The following is a 21,584-nucleotide window of genomic DNA, read 5'->3' on the forward strand; positions in this document are numbered from 1 at the left end:
AGTTTTTAAGTTACTTTAATTAAATTTATACTTTGTATAAACAGTATTCAGTTTTTTGGATCTACACTAGTACATCACGTACATGTAAACATACATGTACATGTACATTTGATTTCGAACTTTCGTAAATCAGTGATGACATTGACATATTGTGTTTACATGTAGTTTGACATTATTTGGTTCTACAACTGGACTTTATCGCATTTGCTAAAAATGGTTTATGGCAAAACAAAGAGAGGTATTAACCTACTACATTGTCACTTTGGCAAGATAACAGTCTAAGAATGTGATAGCAAGTTTAGAAGTTCAAAGCTTTCCTTCATCTAAAAAAGACTATTACCAGTCAACTTACACCTTGCCAAAAATGGTATTTTACTGCTGGTTGAAGTAATTTGTAAGTTATTTAAACAAAAAGAAATATGAAGTTGAATAGATGACCAGTTGAGCAAAGTATTACTACAGTTGTGTGATGTGCTAGTGTAGATCTGTATCAAGTGTGACAGTAAAAAGACGTTTGTTTGGTGTTTTTTGTGTGGGTGATGTTGCCTGCTGTCCATTTCACATTTTTGCTGCAAAAACAGTTTGTTTTTTGAAAGGGTAGGATTTCTTTTCCTGTAGCATTTGAACAATGTTCCTTGCAATTGATGGTACCATATTTCAGAACTTTGATGCCTTTTGTTAACCGTCTCTATCATTGCTTGTAAAAAATAGCCTTTATTTAATCGAATTCAAGTTTTTGAGCATTATTTGTTGGAATGGACAGCAGGCCTGTGTTAGATATTGGTTTTTAGACACTATCCCTAGAAAAAAGTTACATATTTATCAAAGATCGTAAAGTGCTACAAAGGGGAACAAAGACTGACTTTATTCCAAACTGTTTGGAGCCATTCCCGAACACAAATTGGCGTATTTGTACAAAGTACTTGTGTTGTGGGCAAAACTGGAATTTCCATAGATGAGTTGGAAAAAGACAATTTCTGTAGCGCCCTCATAAGCCAGTCTGAAAGCAGGTTCTAAACACTCATTTCAGTTGTGTAAATTTCAAGCAGCCTGACAGTGAAATAAAAAAGTTAAAGAAACAATTGCATTGTTTTTTTTTTATTTGAACTTGAACTTGACCTTCACTTTGAACTTGACATTGAACTTAAACTTGAGCGACCAAAAAAAAAGCACCCTAGCGCATACAAGTCCCCCCTGGTGTGGGCCACATGTCCCCGCCCACAGACACCAACAGGTCCAGTGAGTTGCCCACTGCATAAACTCGCAATCAGTTGTTCTTGATGTATACAAACTCTCTTGATCTTAAATGCCTAAGTTGACTGCAACGTAAATAAGAATCCCATAAACTCCAACAATTGGTTCACTTTTCCATGCAGCAGATGGCAATGTATTTCCACAACTTCAACGATAGCAAAGAAAGGAAAGTTCTCACGACCAAACTCGTAATTGCTTCCATTTGATATTTCAGTTGTTCACAGTGAAATCATGGTCACGATCCTTTAAATGAAATATTTGTCAAATTTTGTTTGTTTTTCTGAGACAAATTTAACATCTTCTGATTCCAAGTCAGTTTTCTTAGTCCCTTATTGTGTGTAACCATCACTAGTTAACTCTACAAACTGCCGATTGTTTACGTTACAGATCCACAGTCAGTTTGACTGGGTTTTTTCCTGTACACTTTCTCACCCTCTGAGGTCAAACTATCCCCTGAGGGCTTCTTGATGTCGTAAGTTGATAAATATTGCATCAATTTGTTGTTTTAATTGGCACCATTTCAACTATAAAAGGTCACCACAATACTTTCCTCAGCACTATTTAATATCTATCCATTTCTTTATCAATAAAATGTCAGCCCTGCATTTGAGAAAGTCTATTTTTGAAGCAACTTCCAAGAAAGAGTTTTAGAAGGACTTCAGTGTTTTTCAACTTATTACCTTTGCTCGCTCTGTGTTCCAAGGATAAACACTTTTGAAGCAACTTTTCAGAAATGTTTTGAAATGTAACCACCTGAGCTCATTTAGGGTTTTAGTTGACTAAAACTCAACTACAACGAAACATTCATTGTGTTAAGTTCTCAACAATGTGTTCTACAAACTATTTCATTCAAGTGGCTTTGGAAATACATTGAAATTAACAAACCACTAGAACATATCCAAGCAAGTGGATACTTTTATGAATAAAACATGTTTCAGTAAAAAAAAAAAGAAATACAGTCATTGTGACCTTATTTTGCTTGTTACGTGCGAGTAAAACAACTATTGGCAAGCTTCTGCTCATGGATTCTATTTCAACTAACACGTTCCTGACTACCGTTGCTTTTCTGGAAATAGTCAATCGTCCAACTTTCAATAACTCCTGTGTGCTGCTTGTTTTAAGTGCAGCCAACTTTTTCAGATATCCACATAGGTTCTTGAAGACTCAAAGAGCTGAATTAAGGACAGTAATCGAAGTGCAGACATTTCCATTTAAATTGTATTCCTTTTTTTAAGCAGTACATTTTGCCTGCTATGCCCTGGTGTGTCGTACCTTCTGAGCAACCATGCTGCTCAGTGACTTGGTGGACAATGTGGTAGCAATCTGCCTGTCGGTATCCATAGAAACTGTGGCATCCAATGACACGGGGTTAGCCTGTCCCGTACTCCATGCTAAATTTAATTGAAGTTTTCATTAATTCATGCACTTTACGATTACATCCTCATGTGTTGCTCTCATACACCCTTACAATCTCATGGCAGTTTGGTGTACACTGGTCTACATCATCACAGATATTGCACATGCTCACATGCTAACTTGAACAGGGCCCAGTAAAATCTGTACTTTAAAAAATGCCTATAACTTCACTGACTCCGTGCCTGAATGAATTTAGCTTTTCAAAAGCATACGATTTGACCAAGAGCGTGATACATCATAATAGTTTACCAAAAAATGGATTGTTGATTGCATGTTGTGGCAAACTTGGTAACTGTAGATTTCATGATGTCAAGAATGATTCAGACTACTGTGCACCTCAAAACGGGTTACCGTGAAGAAAAAAACATGTTGCAACGTAACATGTCAGAAACAGTCAACATCCCCGCACTAAGTGATACTCCCACATTATAAGGATGCAACAGTTTGACTGGGGCAATTCTCTCAACATAACATGGTGCATTTGTACATATTCAGAGGGACAAACATGATCCACACATCATATGCAAGAAGGCATTAGCGCACCATAATGCAACTTCAGTGGCTGTCATCAAGATGCCACACAGTGCCATCTTCACTGCCTCGCACATCTGTTGTTCCTGAAATTAGTCTTATGTCACCTCAAAATGTGCAGTAAAGTGGTTGGACAACTGCCAACCAAAATGTTAGAGTGTTTTTGGAATCTGCCTGCACATGTCTGCTCTGAGGCAGACATTTCAGTCCAACAGGAACCACCATTTCTAAGACTAATGACACTTGAGTCAGTGCGGCATATGCATGATTTTCGTGTTCCTTCCATTGAGGGGGTTGAGGAAAGGACTTCAGTTAGCAAGTTCACCAAAACAGCTTCGACGTGCACAAAAAAAACAAGCGAAAGAACTTTGGCCAAGTATCTAATGGATTTTCCTGGGCCCTGCTTCAAGTTCACACGATAAAACTATCAATGAATGCCTTTGACTTTATTTCTACTTGCTTAAGTAATCCATACATGTATATTACATGAAGACCAAAAGCCAGGTTCAAACAGTTCTGACCACCATATTAGCCACTGCTAAGTTTATTTGTTGGAAACGGTGACCAAAAAATGAATTCAGCCAAGGAGATTTAAGCTTCTCAAGTAGTCCCTATGATTCGCTTACTTGTTTCGATAAATATCTTTATCTTCCAATGATTATTCCACATCTGGTACACACTATTACTTTGTCACCGGAAACAACTTCAACTTATCAAATTTGTTACCATTCCAGCCCCACCTTACTATGTGCATTTATCACTTCAGTTGGATTTGTCCTGCCTCAAGAAATGGCAAGCAATGCATTGTATGCAGAGGAAGCAAGACACATTTATTGCTTTCACTTTTTCTGCACTGTAGGATTTCATTTAAGTGACAGAGTTGTTAAAAAGTATCACTCGCTGCAATTTTACTAAATACATTGCTTGCTTTTTTTATAAGCAGAAAAACCTGTCTGATTAGAAATATCATCTGCAGAAAAAATACATTCACAAAAGAAATGCTAACTTTAACTTTTGTCCTTTGTCATGTTTCATTGTAGACAAAATATGCCAATGTACCAAAAAGAAGAAAAAAGACTAGCAGCCCTACGTAAGGTCCACTATCTCTGAAGTTAGATTTACATGTACAGTCCAACCTTGTTAATAAGAGCACTGTTTATACAAGATTCTGCTTTTTACAAGGACAATTTTAGGTCCCAATCCTTTTTTCATTGTTTTCATGTCTGATAATACAAGGTTCCTGATATAACAAAGTAATTGACCAAGTCCAAAGGGCCTCTATTTATTCCTATCCACTGAGAGGAATTTTTTTATCTGACCATATTACAAACTGACAATCATAAATATCTGGCTTACTGACTGTGCGGTTTCCAGACCATTGACCATGAACACTTGGAGGAATATCTCCAAGGAAGATTGCATCAGTTTTCAGAGTTTGAGACAAACCTAGTTCATTTCTTCAAACACTTTCGAAAGATATCTTTGAGATTGACGAATGTGACCTGCATGGAGCACGATAGTCTTCAGTCCAAGGCAATACCTCTTGCTTTATTATGTTTCAGTTGGTTTTTCAGAGGGGGAAATATGGAAGTCAATACATGTAAAAACTTGGTGCATGTAAATTTTTTTTTCAATATCAGAAGCAAAAATTTGTTGATGTACATGTAAGATGTAAAAAGTCAGTGTTTAAATAGTACCCTTATCCAGCATGAGAAGGTCCAACCAAGTTTCAGTAATTTCATCCGTACATTGCTTCTCCAAAATGTATGCAGTTGCAAACACAGTATGAATATATGTACTTCAAACTGAGTGAAATCTTTGACCTCTACAATCCCAATACTTTTTCAAGTTTGGAATGGAATTCCTGGCAGAGGAGTGACAACAGTTGACCAAGAGATTTGACTCTGGCTATTTGAAAATACTTCCATTTCAGGACATGAGTTAGGAGCAAGGACTTTTTAAAATCTACTTTCCATATGCCACATTTACATTGGTCACCGATGTGGACTTAGCCACACAATGTGGACTCAACCCTAGAATGTTTTATGAACATTAGCCTTTGCTGAAAGTACATGTACCATACATGAGAATTGTCACCAATCCACCGACATATTTTTTGGTGGTGGTGGTGGTGGCGAGGGCAAAGTTTGTTCCATTTGGATATACTACAGAGGTAGGCATTGACCATCAACAGCTAAGCAAGACCAACTGTCTTCAGAGGTTTAAAGCTGGATCAGAATACTAGAAATACACTTTTAAAACAAGAATTTATTTGAATTAGAATCTGGTCATTTAGACAGTCCAGTTGCTAAACTATGAATTTCAATGTACATGTACATGCAAGGGGGAATGGATTTTGGTCCAGGTAACTTGTTGATATTAGGATTATAATGGTACACTTGATCAAGGCATTGACAATTCCTGCAACTCAATCAGAGGAAAATATCAGCATACAAAGCCAGGCAAGTCAGATGAATGAATTCTTATTCATGCCTGGGATGAAGTTGACAACATTTAGCTGATAATCTGCAAAGACTGGAAGTTGATGTGAGGAGTTTCTGAAGATGAAGGTGTAACTATAAAATGGATCCAAGGAGAAGTCAACTGCAGAAGTCAGACTTCCTCACGGTATCATTTCTAGGGACATGATCTCCATGGACAAGGCTCTGGAGTTTTATTGATAACATGGATTGATGAAACACCCGGTACCTGTCACTCGCAGACAGGATAAACGATGTCACCTTTCATAAGAGCATCCATACATGGGATGTACATGCTGTGTAGACCAGCACAAGTTGATTGTACATACTTGGTAAAAGCAGGCATCATATGACTATACAGCAAACAAGTGCTGTTTGTTGTAACAGCAATCAAACAAAATGAACTTTTGTCTCTCTACCCGACCTTCAGTGGGTGTCTGTGAAGATTGTGCCTGCTAGATGCCTGTAGATTCTGGCAAGAATGGAGCTAGCAAACCCTAGTCCCTGACACAAAGCTCATGTGTCAAGATGCTTCATCAACCAAGCCATTTTGGCCGTCTTTACTACCAGCAGCAGAATTTTTTCAACCTATCCATACAAGCCTCTCTCCATCACATAACCTTTTTACCTCATAAAAGAGAACTTTTGTTGCAGTATCTGCAATTTGTTTCTATCATGTTCTCTGATTAGTATCAATTTTTTAACAGGTCAATGCCTTGATCAAGTGTACTGATATTGCCTTAGACTGAAGACTATCTGTGCAATACTGTGTTTGTCTATGCAGCCAGCGTACCACTCCTAGCCATGAGATGTACCTTGGGTTTATCAAGCAACACATGAGGATGTCTACACAGTGCATGAATTAATACCACAAACTTCAATTAAACTTACCATGGACCTTGTAGCCGGGACTGGCTCCCCGTGTCGATGCCACAGTTTCTGTTTAGGATACTGAGAGGCAGATTGGCTACCCAATCTCCCAGACCATTCACTCCATTGATTGAGGGAAACACACACCATTTTCAATTTGTCCTGATTCCATTTCTTTGCTTGTTGCTATACAGTACCGGTAGTTCCCCTCCCTGTTTTTAGGGGACGAGGAAATGGTTGAGATACAAGTTACAATTTCCTGAATGAAATGAGTTCATTCTGAGAGAGCTTTTTCATTCTGGAATCAATCCAGTTCATTTCTGCCCTTGCTAGCTAGGATGTCATTCAGCAAGGATGGAATTCTGTTGTACAGAGCTTGAGCTTTGAACATTGTCTATTCATTTGAGAGAGAATAACATTAGATGACAGACTTGCATTTCTCTGGTTCTCTAGTCAACACATTGCATGCTGTAGCTCCTAGCATGTGTATCTGTACAGTAGTTTTCCAAAACATAGAAGTTCCTTCTTTTTTGGACAAACTCTGAGCCAGTGTGTGTTTCCTTTTTTGCCTGGAGTGAATGGTCTGGATGCATCGTCCACCCAGCAATCTAACAGCATGGTTCTCCCCCTTGACACACCAGGGACTTCTCCACAGAACTTGTTAAGGAGTTTGGCTTTCATTTCTTGTTTCTTCTTGCCATGCTACTAGCACTTCAACAATGCAAAATTAGTCAACTGAGTGCAATTGAATTTATCTTTTTCCAATTTCAACTTTGAGAGATTTTAAAGATATTTTGTTTCTGAAACCTTGAGAAAGAGGGTTGAAATGAAGGTTACATGTACTTCTTGTAGTTGCTTCAAAATCAAAACTGAGTCAAACACAAAAACCAGACTGAAATACTTCTTTTATCAGAGTGACATCAAAATGTCTGAATTTGGCTTATTACATCAACAGTAAAATGGCGGTTTGGGTTTATGAAAAGTTTGCTCTCTCATCTCCCCCAAAATGCTAATTATGTTGCTCATCAAAAAATGTTATTTGCACTTTTTTATTTACTATAGTTTTGGTACAGAACTTTTTGTCACAAAAATGCTAAAAAGCAGCCCCCCAAGGGATGATTTCTTTCTCATATTTTTCTTTCTCTTTTTCATTATACCGGTAGCTCAGGTGCAGTTGATCACTTACTGGATTTTATTTCATTTGCTGCTAAGCGTTCATTTTTCTTATAATTCTTTTTTCGAAAGAACTGACTGTGGACTGAGTAGGCACAACAAAAGACAGAAGATTGTTGAGTTATACCATGGAAGATACCCACAACAGGAGACTGAGAAAACTGCCTTAGAATCATCCAACATTCAAAATGTCTAAGAAAAAGGGGACAAAAGTGACCATTTGTAAACATTTCACTTTGCTGGATCCAAACCATGATCAACTGGAATTTCTGAATTATCGATGGAGCAATTTTGAGTAGGTGTGAAAAACAGTTCCTTTGATTTGCCATGTTTAGAGTCATGGATACATGCATCTGCTTTGCAGAAAAGATAAACCGATTGTCAAAGTTGACAGGATCCTTACCATGTTGCTGCCAACCCCAGCATTTAATGACCTGAGAGTTGTAACACATCTTGAACAAACCGATCACAAGTTATGCAGCAGGGCAACTCACCGGAACCTGTCGGTGCCTGTGGACGGGGAACACGCAGCCCACACCAGGGGGGACTTGTATGCGCTAGGGTGCTTCGAGAGATTTGAGTTTGCCTGTTGGTGAAGGAAAGGTATGGTGTAACGTTAACAGTGGCTTCAAGATGTATAATCAGCACCCAGCACACACAAAATTAATTCTGTACAAACATAAACTGGATCCAATCGAGATAAGATAGCAATTAACACAAACTTAAAATTCAGTTATACATCATAAATGAACATGTATGCTTTGAATATTATTGGTAGATTTTGAAAGAAATAAAAACCTGATCAAGTGACATGCAATAATCTTCTTGTTAATGGGGTTGGACTTTTTATGCAAATGTAATGCTTTCAAAATTAGATATGTTTTTTCTTTGCTTTTTTAAAAGAGTATTCAACTGAAGAGGACTGTTTTTTAACCACACACCTAAATTTGATGGAGTCAGATGTGAATGGAGATCAGTAAAACAAAAGTGTAGCTCTGAACTGACCCAAGAGCAATAACTTTAATTACATGTAGCTTCCTTGAAGCTACTTTGCTAGCACTTCAGTGGTTCATGCATGTTTTGAAGGAATAAAACTACATCTTCTCAAGGTCTGATGTTGCTCACGCTATTAATGAATACTACGCATACGTAATCAGAACAAACTATTAAATGATGTGATTTGGATGTGTGCCAGTGCTGATTATACTCAAGATGCTGGGCACGAGATTGGTAAACATTGAATGTTTGAGGAATTTGTCAATTTTCAAATGATGTGGTTTGGGTATATTTTTGAGGAAACTCAGAAACACCTCGTGTGCATCAAATACTTCCAAGTCTAAACCAGAGAAACGTTACAAAATCAACAACAGAGTAACATAGAAATATCAGGTTTTTATACATGAAGAGAATACCCATGAAGAAGCAATGTGCAACTCCACAGTCTGACACCAAGAATGAAAAGTGTTTTTCTCCAGAGACAGTTTGTAGACTGTGGTGACTGTTGACCATTGATAACAAAGTGTTGTTTACCAATCTAGTACCCAGTCCCCCAACAGGCATACTGCCAGTACCAGGCAAATGTTCTCAAACAATGAATACACTTACATGTAAGACAACCAGCCCCCTAAGAATACTGCACAAATGTTAAGGATTAGTGTCAACATAAACATTTGGAATTTTGTTCAGCTTATTTCCATGCAGCAGTAAGTAGTCAGCTGCCTGTACCCTGGTCCCTGGTACTTCTTCCTGAGTTCATCAGACTTGTTTTCTTGTGGTGATTTTCCAAATGCTTTTACGTGCATTTCAGTGATTCTATAAATGACCAAATTCTCTCTACAGCAATAGAAAATAGAGATTATCAAAAGTACACTGCACCTTAACTTTTACTGACAATTGTGTATGAAATATCAATTTTCTGAGATCAGATATTCTGTAGGGGGGCTGGTTAAATGCAGTCCAATTGCACAATGTTATGGCACATTCTGTGCATTGGATAATTAAACCATTTCTAGAGTCCTTCGTTATAGAAGTGTCCATAAAGCAGCATTGTTCATGTACTGAGGTTGTCCACAAGTCCCCCAAATGGTACATGTAACTTCAAGTTTGGATCCAAAGATATGGCAATGAGGGGCAGGATTGGAAGTCAAATGAATCCAGAAAAGTCACTTTCTGAAACTCAGTTCCAGTGACCTGCTCTGAGATTCCAATCCAAGTAGAATTCTAGATGTCTGACGCAATTAGTTCCTATCTTGTCATGGCAGTCAACAGTGGCACACTGATCTTTCCTGCTAGGAAAGCGGTGTACGTGTACATGTACATTGCTCAACATCAAAGGCCATTTGTCAGCAGTCTTCAATTATCTCAAGTCACAGGCTTCCTTCATACAGCCTTGTACCAGGAGGGATGAAAGTTACAATGTAAATTCAAATTGGCTTCATTATTGAAGTCAACACTTTGACAGCCCTTGTGTCTTGGACAGAGCAATGGGCTTCAGAAGTGGCTGACCAGTCCAACAGCAGAAAATTAACAGCAAACATAATACATGTAGAGGGGTTCATCTGTCCTTCTGGAGTACTGAGTTCCATGCTGTGTGACTGGCTGTCTCCTATGAGTTCCATTAGACTGTCTCCTGTGAGTTCCATTAGACTGTCTCCTGTGAGTTCCATTAGACTGTCTCCTGTGAGTTCCATTAGACTGTCTCCTGTGAGTTCCATTCGAGGAGTCATTTCACCGGGGCTGTCTTCCTTTGGAGGATATGTTCCACTGACTGAGTGAATTGGGAAACCTGGATGCAGGCCATATTCACCAAGTCCTCTCTCATGATGACTGATCCATGCTACTGACCGCAGTGCCTGGGGCTTAGTACAGCAACATCCAGTGGGTTTTCCAGGGTGTACTTCCATGCGGCTTTCTGGGTTGGTTTGATGATCTGAGGGCAGCTGTCTTCCTTGACAGGGAATCTGCAGGAAAGTTGTAAGGAAAGAGATTAAATACTTTGTTTTATTGATCAAGCCACACTCTGATACTGTACAGCAACTGTCAGAGAATACATGTCCAGTGTACATACATGTACTAGCATTTCCTTCTTTGCAACAGCTTCAAGTTCCAAATGGTCAAATTTCCAGTTTACAATCAAATGTGGATCTGTTTGGAAACTGGCCACTCTGGAGATTTGTAGAACATTTACTGACATTCCAAGGTACATGTGTTTCACATGACGTGATTCAAATCTTCATAAATACATTATACTGTAATATTTGTTTCTAAATGGGGTACAGATGCAGATTGTTGTGTGTTCTTCTGAGTGACCTATGATTCTATACTACCCTCTGGTAGATCAGGAATTCCATGGGATACAATCTCACATGCGTAAAACTAGTAACGAATGCACATTGTTGGCATTTTGGAATTGATTTATTCCCTATGCACCAATGGTCAGGGGAGACGGTAACAAAGTGCAGCCATTGGTGCATAAAAAACAGGATACGACGAATGCTGGGAAAGACAATGTCACTCCAAGGTCCATCATGGAGAATGTGGTGGCCAGAAAGAATACACTGTCTACACGCAAAAAAACTGGCGGCAAAGCCATCAGCGAACCTGGACCTACAATGTACATGCATTAACACAGAAATTACAAGAATGTTAAGCCAACTGGCCAAGTGCATGAAAGCTGTGAAAGAAGAAGTAAACACCATCAAACAAACTGGGCAAGAATTGGAGGACAGGCATGACCTCTCTCATCCTACCGGTACATGTACATGTAACTTCTCTCAAGTGCACTACTTTTATCTGCCCCATGATACTGAATGGGACTATGGCGATGATCTCTACTCATATCTGATGGATGAATATGCAGTGCAAGCACTGTGACTGCAAGAGGACAACGAAAGGTCAAAGTGCAAGAGCGTAGTCATGACTGTTGCAAACAATATGGGCAACAACGATCACGCTGCAGGAGCTAGTGCCAGTGCCACCGATGTGGATTCCGTTGTAAATAAATTTGATGAATATCTTGAGGAGTTTATGACACCAAAAGAAACATGTGAAGCTGAATCTGCCGCACTAACCAAAGGTGTAAACAAATTGTTTCTAAAGGGGCATGGATTATGAACTGTTTAGCCAGAAATCAGTGGAGATCAAGCACCCCCAGAATTGTGTTGAGCTTTGTAGTCAGGTTGAAACCGACAAACTTGTGCATACATGTCAATTATTGAAACCAAAAAGTTTGATGAAAGAATAAAGATCATTCAAACTGCTGTATCCAAAGTATTCCTTGACATCGAAAAAGCGTACGACATATTATGGCGCAAAGGGGTTATCATTAAACTCCAATCCATGGGCATTTATGGACAAATTACTCGCTGAATTAAGAATTTAATTTAATAAGCCAGAACTCTCAATTATGACATTGAAATATCAAAACTACTGCAACACTGATCAAGAAACCCTTGCAGATGACCTGTCCACTAAACTTTCGAAAATTCATTTTGGTGGATGTAACATTGACAAATTCATAATTGACATTGATACTGCTTTAATAGATGTCAGTGACATATATGCCCCTTGGACTGTTACAAAGAAAGTCAGACGCTGTAAGCCAAAGTGGTATAATGGATCGATCCAAGATGCAAGATGCCAACGTCGACGTGCAGAGCGTACATGTAAATGGCACAAGACAAAATCTCCAGCAGACCGTACCGCTTACAATGCTACAAAAAGGTCTACGTGTGACGCACTGCTTAAAGCCAAATCTAAATTTTTCAGAGATTCCCTTGCGAACTGCATCATCAAGGACACCTTCAAAGTCGTCAATGAACTAACAACAGCCCCAAAGCAAATACCTTCAACATCCGACTCGGCATCCTCCCTTGCTAACAACTTTAGCCAATTCTTTGGAGACAAAGTCAACAAAATTCGGGCAAATATAGACAGTGTTTACAACATAATGGCTACACCTACTGAAACATTGATGTTACACCACGACTGTCACCTGTCCGAACTTCACCGTATTGCTGAGACTGATCTCCTTGAGATAATACAAAAATCAGCCACCAAATCGTGTCAGCTTGACCCAATTCAAACCTGGTTGCTTAAACAACACTGACATGTTTTTCTTCCTAAATTGACTGAGATTGTCAATGTCATTTTGTCATTTGGTCATTTCCCTGAGTCACTACGTGTCAGTGTGATTACGCATACTATAAAGAAGCCCTCCCTAAAAAAAGATGAACTCAACAACTATTGTCCTGTCTCAAACTTCCATTATTTGGCTGAGCTAATTGAAAAAGTTGTGTGCAAGCACCTGAGCGACCAGCTATCAGCCCCCATCACATTGCCAATCCCTTCCAATCTTCATATAAGGCTGGACATAGTACTGAGACTGCACTTCAGTGTGATACATGTACTACACTCACTAGATTGTAACAAAGCCGTGTTCTTAATTCGATTAGAGTTCTTGATTCTATTAGATTTGTCAGCTGCATTTGACACACTTGACCAAGACATCATGCTGAGTCGTTTTCAGCATAGGTTTGGCATTAATGGTACAGCACTTAAATTGTTTGCTTCTTATTTCCAAGAAAGACTGGCTTACAGTATGTACATGTTGCTGGGGTTGATTCTGAGGAAAGGCTACTCTTGTCAGGAGTCCCCCAGGGCTCAGTCATTGGCCCTTTGGCGTTTACCATGACCATCAGCCCAGTCTGTGATATTTTACGTCAACATGACGTCCATTATCACATTTATGCTGACGACATTCAAGTTTAGTTGGAATTTGATCAGATGACTCCCAACGATGCAACATGCGCTTTGTTTAGGTTGTCAAACTGCATCAGAGATGTTCAATCCTGGATGATTGTTAACAAACTTCAACTTAACAATGACAAAACTGAATTGCTAATAGCCTCATCCGCATACCATCAGAAGCGTTTGAACCACCTGACCCTCACTGTCAACAACAGTACAATTAAACCATCCCCATTAGTGAGAAATCTAGGCGTCACATTGGACAGTATCTCTAACTTACATGTAATCTGGCATTCTTCCAGACATGTATGTCCCAAGCAATGGAAAGACGCAATTCTCATCCCCATTCTTAAACCTAACAAAGACCCTTGCAATCCGTCTTCTTACAGGCCTATAGCTCTGACTTCATGTCTATGTAAAATCATGGAGCGCATGGTTAACTCTTGTCTTTCCTGGTTTTAGAAAGCCACAACCTTCTTTCACAGTATCAGAGTGGTTTTCGCAAAGGTCGGAGTACCGAAGATCACATACTGAACCAGGAGTTTTCTATTAATAAAGCAAGATCTAACAGAGCGAGCACTCTTGCCGTTTTTCTGAATATATAAAAGGCGTACAATATGTTGTGGCGTAAAGGAATTGTGATTAAACTGCAGGTTAAAGGTATAACTGGGAGAGTCACCCAATGGATCAACAACTTCCTCACAGACAGGACAATTCAAGTCAAAATCAAGAACTTTCTTTCGGCAGAAAGAATCTTGGATAATGGTGTCCCTCAAGGGAGTGTTATCAGTCCTCTCTTGTTAAAATATTGCTGTTAATAATCTTTCTCACAATATGCAGATGACATTGCCCTTTGGATATCAAACAGAGATATCTAGAAAAGAAAATCAAACAAAACCTCCACAGCATCAGCAGTTGGCGTGACAAATGGGGTTTTAAGCTATCGGTTGCCTGAACTACATGTAATGCTGTTCTTTTCACCACTAAGATACGAGCCAACATCTCTTGGAATATCAATAACAACAACATTCAACTACAACCTTCAGCTAAATTCCTAGAAGTCACCTTCAACAATAGACTAACATGGAAAACTCACATTGACAATGTCATAACTAAATGCAGTAAAAGACTTAACATTTAATACACGTAGATGTATTTGTGGCAACACCAGGGGTCACTTGTATACTGCTCTTATAAAGCCTATTCTGGAATATGGGTGAGAAGTGTTTAATTCAGCATCATCGTCACTCAAACAAACCCTTGATAGTATTCAGTACCAAGCCCTTGATAGTATTCAGTACCAAGCCCTTGATAGTATTCAGTACCAAGCCCTTGATAGTATTCAGTACCAAGCCCTTGATAGTATTCAGTACCAAGCCCTTAAACTATGCACTGGTGCTATCCATGGTTCCCCTCTCTACAGACTTCACACTGAATGTGGGCACCCCCTCTTGGCTCTTCAACGACAGTTTTTATGTAACTTGTATGGAACTAAAATTCATGCTCACAACAATCATCCTAATGATTTTTTTTTCCATCAAGACAACTGGCAAATGTACTACTGTGCTGAAAAATGGTCTCCGTCTCCTCACAAAATCCCTTTTGAAGCCAGAAATTCCCAACACCCTCACTATTTGTCCACTTACTGATAACTTCCCTTTTTGGCATCATCATACACCTTCAGTTTCTATGGAAATCATTTCCTATGTACATGTACAATGTACATGTACAATGTAACCCAGATACTGTACCCCTCCTGATGAAAAAAGGAATATTTCCATGGAAATCATCCATACCACATTGGACGATTCACTACATACATGTACATGCACATGTACATGTACTGACGGATCTCACAACGCAACTACACGTACATGTACCAATACTATTGGGTGCGGTATTTACATGTACATGTACATTCCCCAAATGAACTACTCCAAAGGTTGTTGGCTGAATGACAGTATTTCTGTATTCACAGCAGAACTCTTTGCAATACTTCTTACTGTTGAATGGATTGAGGATGTCAAACCCCTCCATACATGTAAAAGCCTCACTAGAGTCAGAACTATCGGAGCGGGCAACATCAATCATCCTCAGTGCATGGAAATCTGGAACCCACAAGCAATACTCAGTGTACACCTGAAAATGGAACTCATTTTGTTTGCAGAGGAAACCTGGTTGTATTTAGCCATCTATCAATGAAGTGATTGATTTCTTGACTCAGTTGTTTGATGAAGGCCTTGGTTACAGTGCCATAAACTCGGCCCCAAGCACACTTTCACAGTTCATTATCTGGACAAGGGGGATTATCATTTGATGTTACCCATGGGTAGTTAAGTTTCTCAGAGGGGTGTAGATTAAACCTCAGACCCCCTGTGCCTCGTTATAATGATACACATGTACGTGGGATTCCTCTCTTTTCCTTAGGTACTGGTGTTTGAAGTCACTTTCACCAGTTGGAAAATTAACACTGAAAATGTTAACTGTCAAGACAGTGGCATTAGCATTACCACTGTATTAATACCTGTAGCAGCAAAGGCTCAAACTCTGACTGTGCTTGATCTAAAAAACAAGTTTGACCTTGTTTTAAAAGGGTCCCCTCAAAGGTCTATTTTTTTTCAACAAGTTTTAATTGCGCACATTTGGTTACACTGGACAAAACTAAAAAAAATGATTTTCCCCATTCTCTTCTGCCAATTTTTCGGTCATGTCTGTTGTATTTTCAGAGATGTATTCTTGGGGATTTTTCTGTGCCTACATGTACCGGTACATGAACACGTTGATGGAGCAGTTTTTGTCTGGTTGACAGGGTTGACCCTTTGGTCAAGACATTTGTTCTTGAAGATGAAGCAATGTTTTGCCTAGTTGACCCTTTGGTCTTGGTCAAAAATGAAATACATGGAGGTTCAGTTACAGTTTCCTACTATTCTGCCTTTGTATTGTATTGGTGTGAGGATAGCATGGGTCAGATCCAGTTGCTTTGAAGTCCCATGGAATTCCTGATCTGCCAGAGGTCAGTATAGAATTGAAAAGTTGAACGAGACTTACTGTTACCTCGGGGAGTCAATGTTTAGCTGTGATTCTATTCTGCTCTCTGGGCGGATCAAAGGAATTACAACCTCATCCTCCCATCCTTGTGCACACAATTGTACTTGCATCTGAAACGGGCCTAGTAATAGCCATAAACGCTCCACGGTTGTTTTGGATAGCTGGAACTGACTCATGTACATGTAGTTATCTTTAAAGTCTGGTTTTGAGCATGCGCATTCGTATTCCATGAAATTCCTTTGATCCATCCAGAGAGCAGTATAGAAGCACAGTTAAACATCGACTTTCTGAGGTAAGTCTTGTTCTTCTGTTACAACAAATATTCATTTTAACCTTTGCACTTCAACCAACCATGTACTTATATGCAAATATTGAGGCGGTTCAGAGACAACAGTGAGGAATTAACCTCAATAAATAGGGACAATTACAAGCAATTCAATGTGGATCCACACTAGGGAATACCAAATCCTTGAGGCTGACAGTGCAACTCAATGTGGATCCACACTAGGGGATACCAAATCCTTGAGGCTGACAGTGCAACTCAATGTGGATCCACACTAGGGAATACCAAATCCTTGAGGCTGACAGTGCAACTCAGTGTGGATCCACACTAGGGAATACCAAATCCTTGAGGCTGACAGTGCAACTCAATGTGGATCTACACTAGGGAATACCAAATCCTTGAGGCTGACAGTGCAACTCAATGTGGATCCACACTAGGGAATACCAAATCCTTGAGGCTGACAGTGCAACTCAATGTGGATCCACACTAGGGAATGCCAAATCCTTGCGGCTGACGGTGCAACTCAATGTGGATCCACACTAGGGGATATCAAATCCTTGACGCTGACAGTGCTGTTAGCATGTGCATAACATTATCATATCTGAATACAATTTGCCACGCATCCTACCTGCTAAAGGTGCCCTCCAATTGAATTGGTTTGTCCCTTAACCTTGTTCCACAAGCAGGTGCTAGCCAATGAAGACAGTGAATGCAGGCACCAAGCAATGCCAACTCAATGCCAGGGGTATGATGCCATCCTTCAAGGTCAAGTTGACCTAAAAACTTGTGATGATGTAGCAGGAATTCCTTGACATCCAAGCAGACAGCATGGTGACATGGAGAGGTGTGTGGTGTACTATGATGGTGAGCTTGGAGGTCAGATCACAAGCCAATACTCAAAGCTGGTAGTAAACTCCAGTATCTGTGAAGAGAACAAACAAAAAAGACAGGGCATGGTTTATGTGACAGGAACTACGGTTGTATCATTCATGTAGCGGTACCGGTGCTTTCACATTAAAAGATCACTAATTCTTGGGTACCGGTAATTTGAGACAATTCCACGCACAAGTGAACGTGATGCCCAACATTTGACATCATGAACACACATCCATGAACATGTAAATTTGTAAATCAAATAATTGAAAAGTGGTACTAGGCAGCGGACACAAAGAGCACACTGTAGAAATATCAATATACTGTGCATGTACATGTGTACGTGTATTTGTATGCATTAACCTGAATTCAAAATGTACATGGACATATATGCATGTACCAATCTTTGTACAGTGTACTGAAGTTCCCTTTACGATAAACAGTAATCCTTGCTGCATGGCACAAAATAACACACAACTCATAAAACTACCCAACAGCTCTTGTTTTATAATGCATTCAAAGTTATTGATAAAATAGCAGTTGGGATCAAAGTGTTTATTGCTGTCTAGTTGCTAATCCAAACAGATCCCATCTAAGCTTGGACGGTATTGCATTTTTGAATATTGCAATGTTTGTGATAAAAATATTGCGATATTCACTTATACCATGACATTCTTTGAAGTGGGGTATTACAATGAACATGTACATGTAAGTGTGTGCCATCAAAAAGCAACCAAGCTATAAAGTGGTGACATTGACTGGAAATACCAAACAGCTACTGCAGACTTTCAGTCAGGCTCTAAGAGTAGACCTGAACCACAGTGATAGGATAAAACTTCAAAGGCTTTTGGCTATTGAGTTGGCAGTTGTTTAAGTTTCATGCTGTAAACCAACTCCAAGTGACAATGCAGTACCGGTTGACACTGGATGGCTGGTATCACAAAAGATGGAGTGAATAACAACGATATGGGGGTTTTGCTTTATTCTGGTTTGCTGTAGTAGCAAGAATACCATGGTATCCAAATTCCATTTGCCGGTATTTGCCTGTATTTCAGTATTTATGGACAGCCTGCTTCCATAGGGGGCTCTGCCTATAGCAATGCATGTGACTCGTCATCATTTGGCTTTTGTAATACATGAGGCTCTGCCTATAGCAATGCATGTGACTCGTCATCATTTGGCTTTTGTAATCATTTGGCTTTTGTAATATTTGATTACAAAAGCCAAATGATGACGAGTCACATGCATTGCTATAGGCAGAGCCTCATGTATCACAAAAGCCAAATGATGGCGAGTCACATGCATTGCTATAGGCAGAGCCTCATGTATTACAAAAGCCAAATGATGACGAGTCACATGCATTGCTATAGGCAGAGCCTCATGTATTACAAAAGCCACATGATGACAAGTCACATGCATTGCTATAGGCAAAGCCTCATTTTCTTTCATTAAACCCTTTCATAAAATCCAGTAGCTGGATTTTATGCCAAAACTTGATCTCTTTCTAGGTGTAAAAGAAATTTGCAATGCAAAATGGTCGAGCCGATATGTGACCAGTGTGGTTCCCTGACCACAGATTTCCCAGACATCTCTGTTCATACATGTAATCTCAGCGGGAGTATACAGGTAGTCAGAATTCTGGGGACTGGCATCCCAAGCAACATAAACGTTCGTGACCCAAATATGCTGCTGATGATGTGATCATCAAGGGGAAAAGAGGTAATTAAGGATGGCAGAAAAAACCTACATGTGTAGTAGTTCACAATATGTTAGTTACAGGTGCATGTATTATCATACGGTCTTTAAGAGAAGATTTGCTTCAAAAAGCGCAAATGGATGTTTCATCTGGTACTCCAACTGGGCAGCTTTCAAAATACAAAAGCATGGGGAACCATCAAAAACATGGAGAGCAGTGCCAGTACGGTGTACATGTACCTACGGAGTAGTACCGACGTAGCCCCACTACAACTGTACATGTACATGTAAGTGGAGCATTGTTGATGGTGACAGTTGGGACTGCTTCCTGGTCAATATGTGGTTCATGTACATGTACATCTTGTGCCCCAACTATATATGGGCTGCTCCTGTGGTTTTGTTAGAGGATCATGTTCGCCAATAGAGTTACCAGTATTGTGGTTGCAAAGTCCCAGCCCGCATATTTGAATGGAGCAGGCGGTGAAAAGTTTAAGTGTCAATGCATGTGTCTAGCCCCACTAGTGTGGCACGAACCCTCGCTATCGGTCCATCTTTAGCCACACATCCGTATACGCAATTTGCGTGTCGGCGTAGTGAAAAGTTTGGCGCACCCTCTTAAAATTGTAGGCATAATTTTTTTTGCACATTGAGATGATCCTTAGCCTCTCCGCTTTCATAGCGCCATTTATTGAATGATTTCACTCACGCTATTCTGGTATTTTCCAGTCTTTTTGCCTTCACCCACTCAATCTCGGGCTTTCTCTCACAGACGCCATCTTTAAAATAAGGTCGTTGAACACTACGTCAGTTGGCCCCTCATCGTCTCGACGGCTGTTCCATGTCAAGACATATCTAACACACGGACTGAGCGATAAGATACTACATGTACCTTCCAAAACTTGGGCAGCAGCTTAGATTTATCTTGACATGACAGCTGTCAAGATGATGAGGGGTTAGGTGACGTAATGTTCAACGACCTTATTTTAAAGATGGCGACTGTGGGAGCGCACCCGTGAGATTGAATGGGTGAAAGCAAAAAGACTGGAAAATACCAGAACATGACTTCAATAAACGGCCCAAGAATGTGGAGAGGCTAAGGATCATCTCGGTGTGCCAAATAAATTACGCCTACGCTTACAAGAGGATGCACCGAACTTTTTCACTACGCCGACACGCAAAGACTAAGAGCGGTAGCGCATGCAGCGAGAGTCCGTGTAGTGGGGCTACATGTACATCTGATAATGATTGTGTATGCTATATTGCTAGCTTTATTTCATGCTGTTGCGCTGTTTTTTCGTCATTTTTGCGGATAATGGCTACTTGCCATCAATGCTATCGATAATAAAGGAAAATATTGTGAAATCATTACTTTGGATGGAAAAAATCTCACATTTCTGGATGTCCACGTTGTGCATCCCGCCGTTGCGTATCCCGTCTGATATATAGCGCCCTCTGTTGAAGAAATGAACAGCGCCCTCTTCTGACATTGAAAAAGCAGCTCATAAATAGCGCCCCCTATTGGTAAAAGTGAGGGCGCCCTCTCTGGCAATGCTATTTGATGCTAGTTTGAAAGCGCCCTCTACTGAATAGTAAGAAAATGAAATAGCGCCCTCTATTAATTTAGGACAAATCAAACAGCGAAGCCACCAAAAATTACTATGCCGCCCTCCGAAACTTAGAGTAAATCTCATTTTTGTAGGATGGCGCCCTCAAATAGTGGCCCCATTTTTATAGATTCTACAGCTTCCTCTACTGATCTTTGCCTTGGCTCGTCTTCTGCATTCTATGCAGGAAACTTTGAAAAATTTGTCGATTTCAAGGCATTTCCATAAAATTCAGAATGTGATTTTTTTCTGCAAAGAACGCCCCTCCTGATACCTTTCGGGTAAAATAAAACATATGGGGGGTGGGGTAGGGTGGCAATAGTTTTTGACTCAAACATTATTATTCCTTGAATAATTTTATTAAGTAGCTGTATCACACTGTCTCTGCTTGTTATGTTCCATCTTACAAGTTTTTAGAAACAGATCCTTTCAAAATTGTTGTTGAAAGGTAATGGGACATCACCAATCTTATTCGCACTTAAGTCAGAGTTTTCTTTAATACTTTAATACAACTATATCCTTCATGCATATTCATGATCAACCAGAGGCAAACCTCTCATGGGACTGTACGCACCATCATGTGCCCACCATTCATGTTGTTCGAACGTA

General features: G+C 39.8%; 1 long non-coding RNA gene across 1 annotated transcript; it reads right to left on the minus strand.

Moving 5' to 3' along the window:
* Positions 1-253: 253 nt before the first annotated feature.
* On the minus strand, positions 254-20,835 carry LOC147800052 (uncharacterized). Its single transcript, XR_015424393.1, has 3 exons — positions 20,762-20,835; positions 17,432-17,725; positions 254-10,684 (listed from the first exon to the last, which is right to left on the minus strand). It is a non-coding gene; the product is annotated as an uncharacterized LOC147800052 (long non-coding RNA).
* Positions 20,836-21,584: the final 749 nt, after the last annotated feature.

The sequence above is a fragment of the Acanthaster planci genome, linkage group LG02, assembly GCF_054643075.1.
Source record: "Acanthaster planci isolate LZ-2023a linkage group LG02, COTS_SCS, whole genome shotgun sequence".
In the NCBI taxonomy this organism is placed as follows: domain Eukaryota; kingdom Metazoa; phylum Echinodermata; class Asteroidea; order Valvatida; family Acanthasteridae; genus Acanthaster; species Acanthaster planci.